This window comes from Schistocerca cancellata, chromosome 6 (assembly GCF_023864275.1).
Source record: "Schistocerca cancellata isolate TAMUIC-IGC-003103 chromosome 6, iqSchCanc2.1, whole genome shotgun sequence".
In the NCBI taxonomy this organism is placed as follows: domain Eukaryota; kingdom Metazoa; phylum Arthropoda; class Insecta; order Orthoptera; family Acrididae; genus Schistocerca; species Schistocerca cancellata.
In genome coordinates, this window is record NC_064631.1 from 116,972,800 (window position 1) to 116,987,570 (window position 14,771).

Below are 14,771 nucleotides of genomic sequence, written 5' to 3' on the forward strand. Positions count from 1 at the left end.
CGCATAGGAATCATGTAATCAATGGAACCGTAATGAAAGCTGTAACACACTGCGATTTGATACAATGATGTTTTCGTTCCCGAAAAAAAATCGCTGAAAATTAACGATTTTGGTGAATCATTAAAATCAACTGGGTGTGTAGGAAACTAAGTAGCAACGAAAAGTACGAGAAATTTGTTGCACTACAGGCAAGTTTCAAACTGTGAATTGTGTAGTCACTCCTTTGGCAGAACCATCCAGTTAATAAGTCATAATAAACATTTTCCTAAGTATAATGGACGATCAAAAATGAACCCAATATTTCTGATGTTTACATGTAACCAGCAGTAGAACTTATCAGAGGTCTAAGGCAATCTGCTGCACAAGTATCGTAGGACTCATAGTACACGGTATAGCAGGTTGTAAATTTTTATCTTTACGTTGACTACGATATGAGAATGGTAGACACTGTCTGGAGACGGATGATAATTATGTGAGTGATGTTGCCAGAAAACTGATCCAATTGCTTTTCATAATAAATTTCTTCTTTCAAACAAAAGGCGAACGTGGACTAGCGATGGTAAGATATGTCAAAAATCTTCGCGTTATGTAAGCGGAAACATATTGCATTTCAAGTTAGTTTTTGTGGCCATCCTCCGCAGCGGCCATATCAATACTTGTTTCATTTACAAAACACATTTTTAATTTCATTTACTTGAGTTCGAATTCTGTTGCTAAGGGTTTGTGAACTTTGTTTTGAAAAAATGGCGCACTTAGGAAACACTAAGAAATGAACTGCAGGGCCACATATAATTCGAAACGGAGACTTCCATCTCTCTCTCGAGACAGCTACCCAACCTTAACTATACGAGGGCTATTGGCGATTTTTTTGTTAGTTTGGGTTCATTGAGAGATGCGTGCAATTTTTAGACGTCAACAACAAGCTCCGGTATTAGATAGGCACCTCAGGTATTCATTGTAAAATTTATCATCTTCCATTTGGTAAAATGTTCGAAGTGAGAACATAGACAGTACCTCAATAGTAAGTTCTTCATACTGCTTTATTTTCTTGTAGATACATCTTTGCACTACATCATGTTCTTAAAGCTTATCGTACTATTGAATTTATTATTCGTACACGACGACTTCGAGATGTTTGTTTAGTACATTTCTGTGCCGTTTCAGCAATAGCATCCTCTCGCGAGAGTTATATAATAATAAAAGTAAATAAAGATTCAGGATTCTTAAATTTTAGACAGAATAGATATCACTAAAATCGTGTCATTGATTTGTTTATTGTTCTGACACATCAAATATATCCGCACTTTGTGTGTTTTGAAGGCTAGCTCTTTACAGGATTATATCGTAAATCGTAATATGATATTTAGAGGTCTGGAACAGCAATCTCTAACTCTCGTACAAATCTTCGTTTTCACTAACTTGTCATAAAATCCTTAATCTTGTCACGTTATTTACTTCGCGGAATGAGAATATCACTCACTGCTATAACCTTTGCCCCGTGAAATATTTCAAATATTTTGAAAGTGGAACTACTGTGCCCTCAAACGTTTCAGTAAATCAGCGGTTTGCAGAACATAGCCTCAGAGAACACCCCTCATGATGCTCGTGCTATGTAACTCGTCTGTGTAAGCCCAATCGCGTTTTCAGCTATCTTAGATACCCTCTTTAAGCCACTTAACACGTATGTCGCCTGAGAAAGAATGAGGAAACCATAATAGTTGATAAAAATATTAGTCATTTTTTAAGCTAAAGATTTGATTACCTTTCCTGTTACTATTGTGTATGCCAAGTTGTCTCGACCAAGCTTTAGGGCTTAGAATGCGTCATTATTTTAATGGGTTGCGGAAAAGTGCGCTATCACGAAAATGTTGCACAGTGGGTGTGGCTTGGTTTCTGCCAGTATGAGTAAGCACTTCCTTGCTTATTGACATGTTTTTTCTCCAAGGCTTACGGTTAACCAACCTTGAGAAGCGAAAAGAGTGTGTAACGATTTCTTTACTACTCTGTGTTCTGTTGGGTTCATGGCATTATGTTTCTACTTGAATCATGTACAAAAACAGTGATAATCGACTATGTCCACACACATATTGAACCTTTATTTATCCTTGGCCTCTTTTAACCCTTTCCAAGAGCTATACTTTCAATAAGACTTCAAACTATTGCATGGTGTTATGTGGTACTTACTGGAATAAAGGAAAACGTGGAAGGGAGGGCCACCCAATATAACTTTCTTTTCACACAACCTGTTTATTTAACGATATATAAACTGTGTTTTACAGATAATCGAGGCATTTAACATTAAAATTTTCTTTAACAAAATGAACAAATTTGCAAAATTCTTTTGACCTTAAACATTAAGTTTTTAATCTTTATAAAAGGAATCTGAAGTGCTGTATTGCGAAACAGCAAACCATACGACGGCCAGACCTGCAGCCCGCCCATTATCTGGTGAAACAGCCGTGTTTACTGCCGCGCTGAACACTGTCTGTCCTATTAAAATCCCTTTGCAACACATGAAAACTATAAGGGATGTTCAAAAAGAAACGAGCCGGAGGTTTAATTATAGAAACCAGTACCCATATGTTAGAAGTATTGACCCCGGCTGTTGAGACACTTGTCCCCCTGTGACACAATGCGGTGAATGGCTGTATCATAAAATACCCGGAGTTGCGATGTTAACCAGTGCCGCATGTACAGCTGGGAGTCGCCGTCCGAAGTGAATAATTTGCCCCTATGCTGACGTTCTTTTTTTGACCAAGATGTGCCCCTTCTGATTCACTTTCTGCAGCACGGGACAACAGTGAAAGTCCATCGTTACTCGCAAACCTTGACCTCCCTTCGCCAAGCGATGAAATCAAAACGACCAGGCTGTCTCACCCATGGGGTCATTCTGCTCCAGGACAATGTAAAGCCTCATTCGGTCAACGCATTCGCGGCCCTCTCTCCCTGTGATTACGCCATCTTTGGTCTCCTTAAAAAGGCTCTGAGGGGCAAACGACTCACCTCGGACGATGACGTCCAGCTGCCCTGGGAATTTTATGAGACAGACATTCACCGCCGTGTGTGACAGTGGTACAAGTGTCTCAACAGCCAGGGTCAGTACTTCTAACATAGAGGTACTGGTTTCTGTAATTATGCCTCCGCCTCCTTTCTTTTTGAACGCCCCTTATATATAACCACTACTGATGACAAGAGTGATTCAATTACTCAAAACAAATGGCTCAACTTTTAATTTAAAAGCTGCTTGAACGTTAATATGCGCACCTGTGCTTAAAGGGTAAGCAGATCAGGAAACAATATGACAATAATAAGGCTTACTTCAAAGCAACCAACGTCTTAATTTCAATCGGCATCCCAGGTGTGACTGCATCCTAACCCAACCCTTCTGACAATTTTATTTTGACTAAAGCCTTGCTGACAGTTGGCTGTTAATATTTTTTTTAAAAAACCGATTGTCAGTTATTAAGACCGCTCTGAAGGAAAGTCTTAAAACATTACTTGTGACCACTTATTAAAAGAGAATTCTCTCCGTGGAATCACAAGATCAAATTAAAATATATATATTTAAAATACACCAATAATGACCCGGTCTTTGAAATACAGAAACGAACGGCCTAGTACAACAGGTTGACTGAGAAATGCAATTACAATCAAAGAATTGAACCGGTTAATAGCTGAATCTAACCACAAGGACCACCTTTTGTTTAATGGCAACCTGCTCCTTAGTACAATTTTCAGGCTGTGTTTACGACCAAAAGCTCATTAATTAGAACATTAATGATTGGGTACAAACCAGAAAGGAAAGGGAAAATTTTTCAGACGACAGCTAGTGTCTTAGTACAATACTACTGTCTATATTTACGACCAAAGAGCTGAGCGAGTAAATCTCTGGGGGTCGGGTACAAACCATAAAATAATTGGGAAGACAGGTAGCCAATGAAGCAAATCACCAAGAGGATTACAGAATGTTACTCCCCTTTATGAGCAAGGAGTTCCATAGATCAACGGTGCGTCGCAGCGGTTACTGAGTAGTGCCGATGAAAGCCACGTAGAAGATGGCAGCCAAGCCACGAGCAGTCGTCCGACACGAATGTTGCCAACGAAACAGCGGGATGTAGGCCTGCTGCTTGTATTCGACGCTGACCCCGATGAAATACCCCGGTATCTTAGCTCTGCACAGGCCCTCCTTGAGCAGCTCGTGGATTCGGACCTCGTGACGACCTCTTCTCACGACGCTACCTCCAAAGAGGTAAATGCGTGCCTCACTCTCGCGCCAGCGAGCCCCTTATATATATGGGAAAGCAAAGACCTTCTAAGGACACAACCCACGGATCCCCACTCTTCCTCATATATATTGGCAATGGGGCCGCAAGAGGGAAGAGTCAGTATTACACCTGAGTCAGTGGCGCAGGACAGAACAGTCTACTAACTCAACGGCACCACGGCTCACATGGTAAGAAGATTTCTATCGCTCCCTTTTCTTTTTTTGCTTTGATGCGACTCTCTATGGCATCCTTACCTGTCCCAATCTTCTCGTGCCAGAGACGTACTTACACCAAACATCTGACATTGCTTTCTTTTGTGTACTAAAGTGTGTATCTTTCCCAATTGTTTTTGTTTTTTATGGTTCCCTCTAGTACTGAGGAATTTATTTCCGGATGTCTGAGCACATATCCTATTAGCAGCTCTCTCTTTCCATTCAGTGTTCTCCACTTATTTCTTTTCTCAATGATTTTGAGGAAAAACTACTGATTTATATTTTCCTGTCCACTCGCTCAACATCCACTTGCAGAGCTGCATCCCAAATTGTTGGAGTCTCTTCTGTTCTTGTTATCCCTCAGTCCGCGATTAATTTTTATTTCATTTTGTGCTGAAAGCAAGCAGAACTTTCTTCCTAAAATTAAGGCCGGTGTGTAACACTAGTTGATTTCTTTTGGCGAGAAATATCCTGCTTGCATCTCCTAAAGCTTTTATTCGTAAGTTACTCATTGCTTTATTCGTTTCTAATCCTACATTTGTATTTCCTTATTCGTCGATCAGTTGAAAAATTTCTTATATTAGCCAGGGTTTTTAGCAGCAACTTCCTTAGTGTTATATTTTTCTGTCCATCATCTATAATTTCACTTTTTGCCGATGTCCATTCTCCCTCAACTAAATTGTAATACTCATTATCACATCATCTGCATCTTCAAAAAATCTAAGAAACAACGTCACAACTTTTAAATACATCAGTATTTCACGCCCTTACATGATGATTCTTGCTGACGGTTTCCATAAAGTTTATTGCACTCATCGAAATCATTAAATTGTGTGACTGTATCTGACCCAGGATACTCCTTAAAATTTATGATTTGATTTTAAAATTTCTGTCTCAACATATTTGCTATTAGTAGCTTAAATCTGTTATAGATTTCCATGAGTTAAATCCCTTTCATTCTTGCTACCTAGTCCGGAATTCTCCTTTAAATTCTACTCCTTCCCACTTATAGCGCAGGAATCTGAATAATCAGTAAATATTAATGGCCATTAACTTACTGAGTAACTCGTCAAAGCCTCTCCCTGCCTCATTACCTTGGTCTCAACCACAAATCATTCTCAAAGCTGTAACTCGTCAATTTCCACTTACGCCAAACCGTTCGACACACCTGTAGAGCGTTACTGCAGTATTCCACGAACGTACGGAATCATGTAAGATCAGATTAACATCTGACAATGAGTGTATAAAGGAACTTTAGCACCAATTTTCACCATTTCATGTTTCTGTAGATCCACGCTGGAATATTAATCAAGTGTGTTGCGCAGGTTTATCTCATGGGTGCCAAAAACTCTGATTCTGAGGAACTCAACTCACTCTCTATAAACAGTAATGCCTCAGCACTATAGATACTGGAAATAAGTGTTTGCAACCTTTCTAAGAGTTTTTTATGTCGTTCAAATGATCGTTTTCATTCTGTGAAGTGTTGCGATTGAATAGAAACTTTCCAGACAGGTGGAATAGAGTGCTTTTCTTGATAATGAGTCACAGACTAACACTGAAGTCTTACCTGTTAAGATTGACCGAATGGTTTCAATTTACTTTCTACATTAATAACTTAGTATATTCCAATGCCCTCCCCGATAGTCGTGTGCGTTACAGCGCCTTACTTAGGACTCGCTCTCCTGCGAACCTTGCAGAACTAGCACTCCTGAAAGAAAGGACATTGCGGAGACCTGGCTTAGCCACAGCCTGGGGAATGTTTCCAGAATGAGATTTTCGCTCTGCAGTGGAGTGTGTGCTGATATGAAATTTCCTGGCAGATTAAAACTGTGTGCCGGACAGAGACTCGAGCTCGGAACCTTTGCCTTTCTTTCAGGAGTGCTAGTTCTGCAATGCTCCCCGTAGAGCTTCTGTAAAGTTTCGAAGGTAGGAGACGAGGTACTGGCAGAAGTGGAGCTATGAGGACGCGGCGTGAGTCGTGCCTGGATAGCTCAGATGGTAGAGCACTTGCCCGCGAAAGGCAAAGGTCCCGAGGTCGAGTCTCGGTCCGGTACACAGTTTTAATCAGCCAAGAAGTTTCAACATATTAGTCAATGCGAAAAATCGGATCCGACTTATTGCACCTTAGTACACATGTCGGCCCTCGAGTATAGGCCGTATATCTTTGAGACGTATTGTAATGAGTTGAATCCTATGAAACAGAATAATTCATATTCATCGGTGTCGAGAAACCTCTTGATTTGAATGTACTTTCATAAGATTCATAACATAAGGAGTAAAAATGAGCACTATAGCCTCTTTCGGAGACCCAATTTTTCCTTGTAGTCTTATTCCTGTTCTTTCTCGCACAATGTTTTTCACAAAACACCAGCATTCTCGAAATGGCTTTCGTAACATACTCGTGTTCACTTTTGGCAATGCATTTCTTTCAGTTGGTATTAGCATCCGGACGGTTGGACTGAAAAATCATCTTGATTCTCAGACGGTGAATCGGTTCCAGTTTTTTCGACATTATCATCCACTTCACTTTCATCTAAATCTGATTCGTTCAAGACTTCTTCAAGCACTCTTTCAATAGAACTCTCACGTAAAAATTGTCTATTCATTTTACTTGTTCGACATCAGCAGGAAAAACTGTAAATAAAAACTATCGACTTCATAAAAATATGTTTGTTGGTTCTCACTATAAAATTTCGTTTCATTTTCAATGTTTAAAACCAGCCTCAACATCTGAAATCTTTCCTTGGTATTACCGACTGTGGACGGAGAGGGGGGAGGGCCATTGGTGGCTTCCAAGGCCTATGGAGAATAAAATCGAATAAATGAATTTTAATTAACTAATTTTACAACAGCTCAGTTGTAAATGCAGTTCATATATCAAACGACGTTGGTAATGTTGGGATTAAACGCTACACTGATCATTAATCACCAAACCAATTACATCGGCTCGTTAGTACCACACAAGTAGCCTCGTACTACCAATATAGACAGAAAACTGTTGGAATATATTTTACACGAATTGAAACTTTTCATAGTACAGGTTTGTGTCTTTAGTAAATTGTTTTTCCTGATACAAGAGTATTACGAAACTTCCTGGCAGATTGAAACTGTGTGCCCGACCGAGACTCGAACTGGGACCTTTGCCTTTCGCGGGCAAGTGCTCTACCATCTGAGCTACCGAAGCACGATTCACGCCCAGTCCTCACAGCTTTACTTCTGCCAGTAGCTCGTCTCCTACCTTCCAAACTTTACAGAAGTTCTCCTGCGAAACTTGCAGGACTAGCACTCCTGAAAGAAAGGATACTGCGGAGACATGGCTTAGCCACAGCCTGGGGGATGTTTCCAGAATGAGATTTTCACTCTGCAGCGGTGTGTGGGCTGATATGAAACTTCCTGGCAGATTAAAACCGTGTGCACGACTGAGACTCGAACACGGGACCGTTGCCTTTCGCGGGCAAGTGCTCCACCATCTGAGCTGCCGACAAGAGTATTACGTCAGTCAGAAAATTATGCACTACAAAGACTGAGATATTTTTACATTTTTATAAGTGCTTGGGTAACAGCAATGGTGTCCCTCTCCTCCTTAGCGGACGGGGCTTGGTTCTTCTTTCCCAAGAGCTTCAGACTACCACGTGTGTGCGTGACAATTCCTTCTAGAATATATTTAGAAGAAATTAATGCATGGTTCACTCCTTACTAGTACAAGACTGGCCACTTAGCATTGTTTCTCTTTCCATCGGGGTAACTTTATTACTTATTTAAGGGAGTAAAACAGCGGACGAACGATCGAGATAGGCACAACGACACTCGTCGCTACAGTTGGTCACTGACATCTTGCGTCCTCAAGCGTTACCCGTCATGCAGCTGTCTCGTAGTGGTACTTTTCAACATGCCAAAGCTGGTCTACACGTGGCATGTGTTTCTATTAAATGCCTGCGCAATGCTAAGCACCGCCGTGGACAGCAAGAGCTTCAGATGTGTCCCACATACAACTTGTGTGTGACCAGCTCCAGCTTCTACTCCGTTTTGTTGTCAGTGTTCAGGATATCAAACAGCTGTGTGGCCGCCGGCCTAAAGAGAGCAAGCTGGGAGCTGCTTGACGACACCCTCGCTAAACTAATGAATGCAGGGATCCAGACCAGACGAGGTGGAACACCATACCCACAAGTGAGCACATCCTGTCAAGATATTTGTGTATCCCTCTCAGTGCGCAAAGTTTCAGTTCCTAGTCGTCTGACCTTCTGGGTATCTTTGCTTTTTGTTGTAAGCAAGCAATGTATTTCTTTTTTTATGATAATGTAGAACGACGTAGACATAAAGTGAAAGCATTCACTGTCGTTTAAACTACCGTATGCTCAAAGGACTGCTCTGAATAAAGTAATAACGTAATCCTCTATATATCAATTACAATACGGACAATTAAAGGAATGAATTTGAGAACTTATGTCTATTAAGAGGACGCAATTGGTAAAAGAGTACTCAATGGAACCTTGCTTATCAATAACAACATTATTTTTTTAGGATATCGAGACATTTTGGAAGAAGGAAAATCCGTAGTGTAACGTGAAAAAGAAACTGTAATAACTTAATTACATACTCACTTTTGACCACGTTAACGCCTGAACGAAATGAACGAGTAACAGACTTGATAAATTCAGTCTGGGTATGTTGCAGATTAGGTGTCCAAAGCAGTTCCATAATATTATTTTCAATTATGATCGATGAAGAACAATACAACGAAGACGAAGCGTAACTCTTTGATTTATATGTTGCTTATGTATAACAATATTACGCAGGTGTTTCACCAACATTAATATGGCCGATGCTGGCGCTCCAAATAAGTCATTTGTCCATTTGCCTCTGTATGTGTCGAAATATCTTCCGACTGAATGTCAACTTTATCACCCAAACCATCATAAGTATTCTCGTTGTCTGTAGACGAACAAGCGTAGATAAATTTGTCGTCAAAAGCCATATCGTAACGAGCGTCGTTGTCACCTCGCAGCCTGTCATACACTTCCTTGACACCTGTGCCTGAGCATCCTGGGACGTCAATCTTCCTATCTGACACCGCTGAAGTACCATCCGCAAGTTAAGCAAACATTGTTTTCAACAATTATCCTTCATCCTTCCCATGCAGTACTTCTATGGCCTTTTGGATGTTATTTTGCGCTGGCAGTTAATTTGAGGGGGGGGGGCGGCGGTTAGTGACGCCCTGACGTGATTCTGAAAGCTGTGATGTTAATGTACCAAAAACATGTAAAGTGCTTCGACAAACCGGAGATGCAGAGCAATGAGCGCCGGATAAACGAGTTTCTGCTGTGTTAATAAACTGAAATAGGGCCAATATGTGACGGACTGCTGAAATTCATTTGTAGACCGTATTTCCAGAACGAGAACGTAGCACCACAGACAGTAACTTCGTTATCTTCTAGATGCAGTTCCTGTTTTACCATGTGGTGCATCGCAGTTTGAGAAAGAAATCATGAAAGTTCGTTTCCATTGTGTATCGTATCCTAACGTTAAGTTAGGGTGTATCAACTGCGCTTACATATTGGTTCAAATGGCTCTGAGCACTATGGGACTTATCATCTGAGGTCATCATTCCCCTATAACTTGCAACTACTTATACCTAACTAACCTAAAGACATCACACACATCCATGCCCGAGGCAGGATTCGAACCTGCGACCGTAGCGGTCGCGCGGTTTCAGACTGAAGCGCTGAGAACCGCTCGGCCACCCCCGCCGGCACTTACAGATTGTTTCAGGTGTTGGTTGAGATGTGACAGTAAATTGCTTATTACTCAAGTGGGGTGTCATGTATAGAACTTCATTATTTGAGCGCCCTGGGACTTCACAATCTGAGAGCAATTTGGATGTAGCGATGGGTGACCATTCCGAACAATGTTATGGAATCCATCAGGAATGTCACAGACGAGAGATGTCCAAAACCGGGCAGGTGGTTCAAACTGGGTACACACACATTTCTGTGACCGCTGCTGCTATCTCACGAATAAAATCGGAACTGTTAGAGAGTGTATGATGTGAATTTCGCGAATGTAGCATGTGTAGTTTCGTTGTGATGGTGTTTCGAAGATTTCGGTCGGAATTTCTGTAATTTTGTGCTCATGTGTATGGTGAAAATAATCCTGTATTACTTTAGTTTATACCTCGATAGTTGTGTGTTCTTATTTAATGTTATTTGAAAGCGAATCTCTTGTTGTTTGTATCCTAATCTTCATCTTGTCTTCAGGTATTAGGCAGGAATTGCGTTATCGTATCAATCTCTGTCGGCGTCTTCCTCTGTCTCTTCTCCCATGGCAGTTATAATTTCTTGCCTTTAAGGGAAGTCTCTCACTCTCCATTCTTTGTATATGTTTGTTCCATTTTCTTCTGTACTGTCTAATTTTATCATTGAGGCTAAAGACTGGCAGTTCTTCTTTAATATCTTGATATCTTAGCCTGTCTTCTCTTGTGCAACCTTTAAGGAATTTCATTTATTGTGCCTGAATCCGGCTTTCTTGCTTCTTGGTAATCACCCATGTCTCACTTCCATAGAGCAGTGTGGGAATGCAACAATTTTGTAAAAATTAATTTGAGTGTCTTTTGTGGTTTTCTTTTTTAGGTTTCTGTTAATTGTTCCACATAACCGGCTGAATTTACTAAGCTTAATTTCAATATCTCTGCTATAGCCATATGTCATTTCACATCCGAGGTAACTGGAATGGTTTACTTGCTCTAAATTCTTCTGATCTACCACTAGCTTCGTTCTGAATGGTTCTTTCCCCATGTTGGCAATTGTCTTAGTTTTTTCTTTTGAAATTTCCATGTTAAATTTTGCACTTATTAGTTTTAGGAAGTAGATTCCTGTATTAAGATCATCCTTCCTTATCTGCTAGGACACTTGTATTTGTTTTATAATTGCCTTTGTTCCTTTCTCTGGGGGGCAAGAGCGAGCATTGTGAAAAGGTGTAAGTAGGATAATACTCGGTTTTACCCCACCATTTAAAATATTTCTGGGCAGTAAACGTCTCTTCCTATTAAATTAAAATTGCGCCAACTGCATTTATGTTGTGACAAAATGTACACGTCATTTCTGGGTGCAAATTCATAATACCCAATTTCTCGCTACATATACATTTGCTCTCGTAGATATGCAGAGGAACTACCAGCGGAAAAAGACGCGACAAAGCTGGTCTCAAAAGAATATGGCAGATGGAATACAGGAACTTGTTGAGCGCAAAATAGAATACAAGAGAGCTGCTTAAGCCCTTAATGTTCCTTAGTCAACCCCGGAAGACAGAGTCAAGAGAGTACGGCAGCAAGCACTCATGCCTGCTTTATCAGCTGAAAAGCGATGAGGTTGGTTCTGATCAGCTTCCTCTGATGAACAAGAAATGGAAATTGTGAATTAAATATTATTTTTGGAGCAAAATTTGTTTGTCCTAACCTTGTTTGACCTCCGTAGTCTATCTTACGAACTGGCGGAAAAGAATGGCATCAAATATAATTTTAATAAGGCAGAACAACGGAAGGAAATACTTGAAGTATGGGTTTCTGGCAAGACATCCACATCTGTCGCTAGAAACCCAGATAAAACATCACTGGCATGTCCTAAAGATTTCATTCGTTACACGATGGGAAAGTTTGATGATCTGTTGGAGTCAGTCTACAAAGAGCATAACATTTCATCGAGAAGTATTTGCTACGTTGAAGAGACAGGAATTAGTTTCAGACAAACCATCCAGGATCCTGGCTCTTCGAGGCAAGAAACAAGTAATGTGTCTAGAGATCTTATAACTGTAGAGATATGCATGAGCCCCTCAGATCAATTTATGTCTCCCACGTACGTTTTCCGGTGGGAAAGAGAGAAGCAATTGCTAATCGATGAATCAGTTCCTGGCTCTTTTGCTTACCATCATGAAAGTGGATGGATCAACAGAGATAGTTTCTTTTATTGGTTGTGGAACTGTATTTAGCTGTCAGAGTCCACGCAAATAAAGCCAGTATTGTTGATTTTAGATGCGGATAGATCCCATGTCAAATGTGTACACCTCATTAGCTTATAATGTTATACTATTACTGTTATCTACTGACACGTCTCATAGCCTTCAGTGTTTAGACGTACCCTTTATGAGTCCTTTAAGCAAATTTTCTGAGCACGAAGTGAGACAGTGGTTGCTTCCACATACTGGAAGCTATGTTACAAATGGTTCAAATGGCTCTGAGCACTATGGGACTTAACATCTGAGGTCATCTGTTGGAAAAATCTGTGGGAAACGAAAACTCTGCAGTTTCTGAAAAATCAAAAGACGCCGTCGTTAGATAAACCAAGTATGCATCGACAGCTGTCAAATTCCAAAGAATCCTGGTTCCCAGTTTTTTCAAATTAACTGATGCATGCTTCACACGCACTTGAACTAGGTGAAATGTAGATGAGCCGTACAAGAGGAAAAACTCCGATATTAACCACCTCCCCACATAAATTAGGCATAGAAGAAGCAGAAGAAAATAAAAAGAGAGGGAAACAACAGAAAATAGCGAAAAAAGTTGTTCTACATCAACAAAAACAATAATAATAAGGATAAAAATGAAACAAAGAGCATAATACGAAAAATAGGGCAACAGTAAAAACAAAAGCAAGAAGAATTCGGCATATAAGCAAGATAACACTGCAAGATCTTTCTCTGCGGAAGAAGATCTTAATGCAGCCTGCATTTTCTGCAGCCTGATTTACGCTCACTGAGTATCCAAGGGAGGCTGGATTCAGTGCTACAAGTGCAAAGAGTGGGCCCATGACGCGTGTTCGACAGCAGAGGAAGAAGATGGACAGCCTTGTGTGTGACTACTGCATGTGAAATGAGTGCCCTAATAAATTCATAAAAACACTACTTGGAAGTTAAGATTATCTTATTATTTTTTTTGTAACGCAGAAACACAGTAATTAATTTATAATTACATTTTTTATGGTATCTCACCGAAATTTCACATCATAATCTAATTACTCAATTTCAGAATTAAAATTAAATTCATTCAATTATTTACTGTTTTTTTTCAATGATTTCAGGGTACAACCAGTTTTACCTCACTTATGGGTTTAAATCGGGTATTTGTATAGTTTGAGAAAAGACGTAATTTAATACATATAAATACAGGTCTTAGCAGTCATACATTGCAAAGTTGTTTGTAGACTATAACGAAGCACAGTGTTCAGTGTTTCTTAAAGATCGCTAAAATAAATCAACAGTTACTGTTGAAATTTGAGGTACCAGGTTCTACCCCACTTTCCCCTACCATGCGTACCACAAAAATGTTTCAACTTTATAAATATCATACGTCTGCGACATAGAGACTGAATTGTATAGTGAAATGAACATCACTACGTGCTCAGTATTTCAGTCGCTGCTTGGATGTAGCATGTTGTGGTGTGACACTGAATTTCATGCCACTGTAGGTCACGCGTGAAGCTCCCACCACAGGGCGTGGGGGAAGCGAGTTTGTAGAGGCAACACCACCCAGCTCTGGCAGAGGGACACAGCAGTCCGTAGTCTGCCGTACGAGAGGAAATGGTGGCATTGGCTGGAGCCACTGAGAGAGGCTGCAGCGATATGCCGCTGACGTGGGGTGGTTCTGGTTGCCCTATGTGGTGCGTTAGCCACACTCGTTTTATGATGACATGGCTGGATCAAGGATTCACCGCAGGATGAAGTCACCGGTAAAATCTAGAGTTGGCAGTAAGAGTTGGTAGCCGCTACGTCATCTTGTGCCAAAAGCTGAGACCGCTGTCAGCAGCGGTGGGTCATAGAGAGGCCTTGGTGCCATATTGGTGTGTTGGACGGTCTTGTCTCGGTATCGGCATGACAGGCTAAGGGCTCATGCCTTCGAAAGTGAGCAGTAGATTGAGTCTGTGGACGGACACTGAATAAGACTAGCTCTGGGGAGGAGTGCGCCATGGATATACAGTCAAACAGGATTCAGGCTACTACATTAGGCGGCAATTAATAAAAAAATATTAATTATAATCCCACACATGCAATTCGCCCTGCCTAACAACGCTCTACCGAAAATCCCGTGTCACACGTTCAAAAACCCTAAAGGAAATATTGAAAGATATATAAGATATGATGACTGTAGTGAAAATGGGAACGTGCCCACAAAGTATACCAATTCAACAATGCGCATATTTTTGAGTAAGGAGATGCCACACTCTTGCTTCAAAGTAAGTTGGAGCTGTGTCATTTTAAGCAAGATTCTCTGACATCTGAAGCTCAAGTGTAAGAAGAACAGCTGTGA

At 40.6% G+C, this 14,771-nt stretch overlaps 2 protein-coding genes and 1 long non-coding RNA gene across 7 annotated transcripts in view; 2 read left to right on the forward strand and 1 right to left on the reverse strand.

The window, feature by feature from the left end:
* The window catches only part of LOC126190903 (uncharacterized), a 554,406-nt gene that overhangs the window by 270,602 nt on the left and 269,033 nt on the right, over nt 1-14,771 (reverse strand). The gene's annotated exons all lie outside the window — the stretch shown is intronic.
* LOC126190901 (probable chitinase 10) overlaps nt 1-14,771 on the forward strand; it is a 362,914-nt gene that overhangs the window by 159,559 nt on the left and 188,584 nt on the right. The window lies entirely within an intron of this gene.
* Nucleotides 1-14,771, forward strand: part of LOC126190898 (uncharacterized) — a 125,522-nt gene that overhangs the window by 99,714 nt on the left and 11,037 nt on the right. The gene's annotated exons all lie outside the window — the stretch shown is intronic.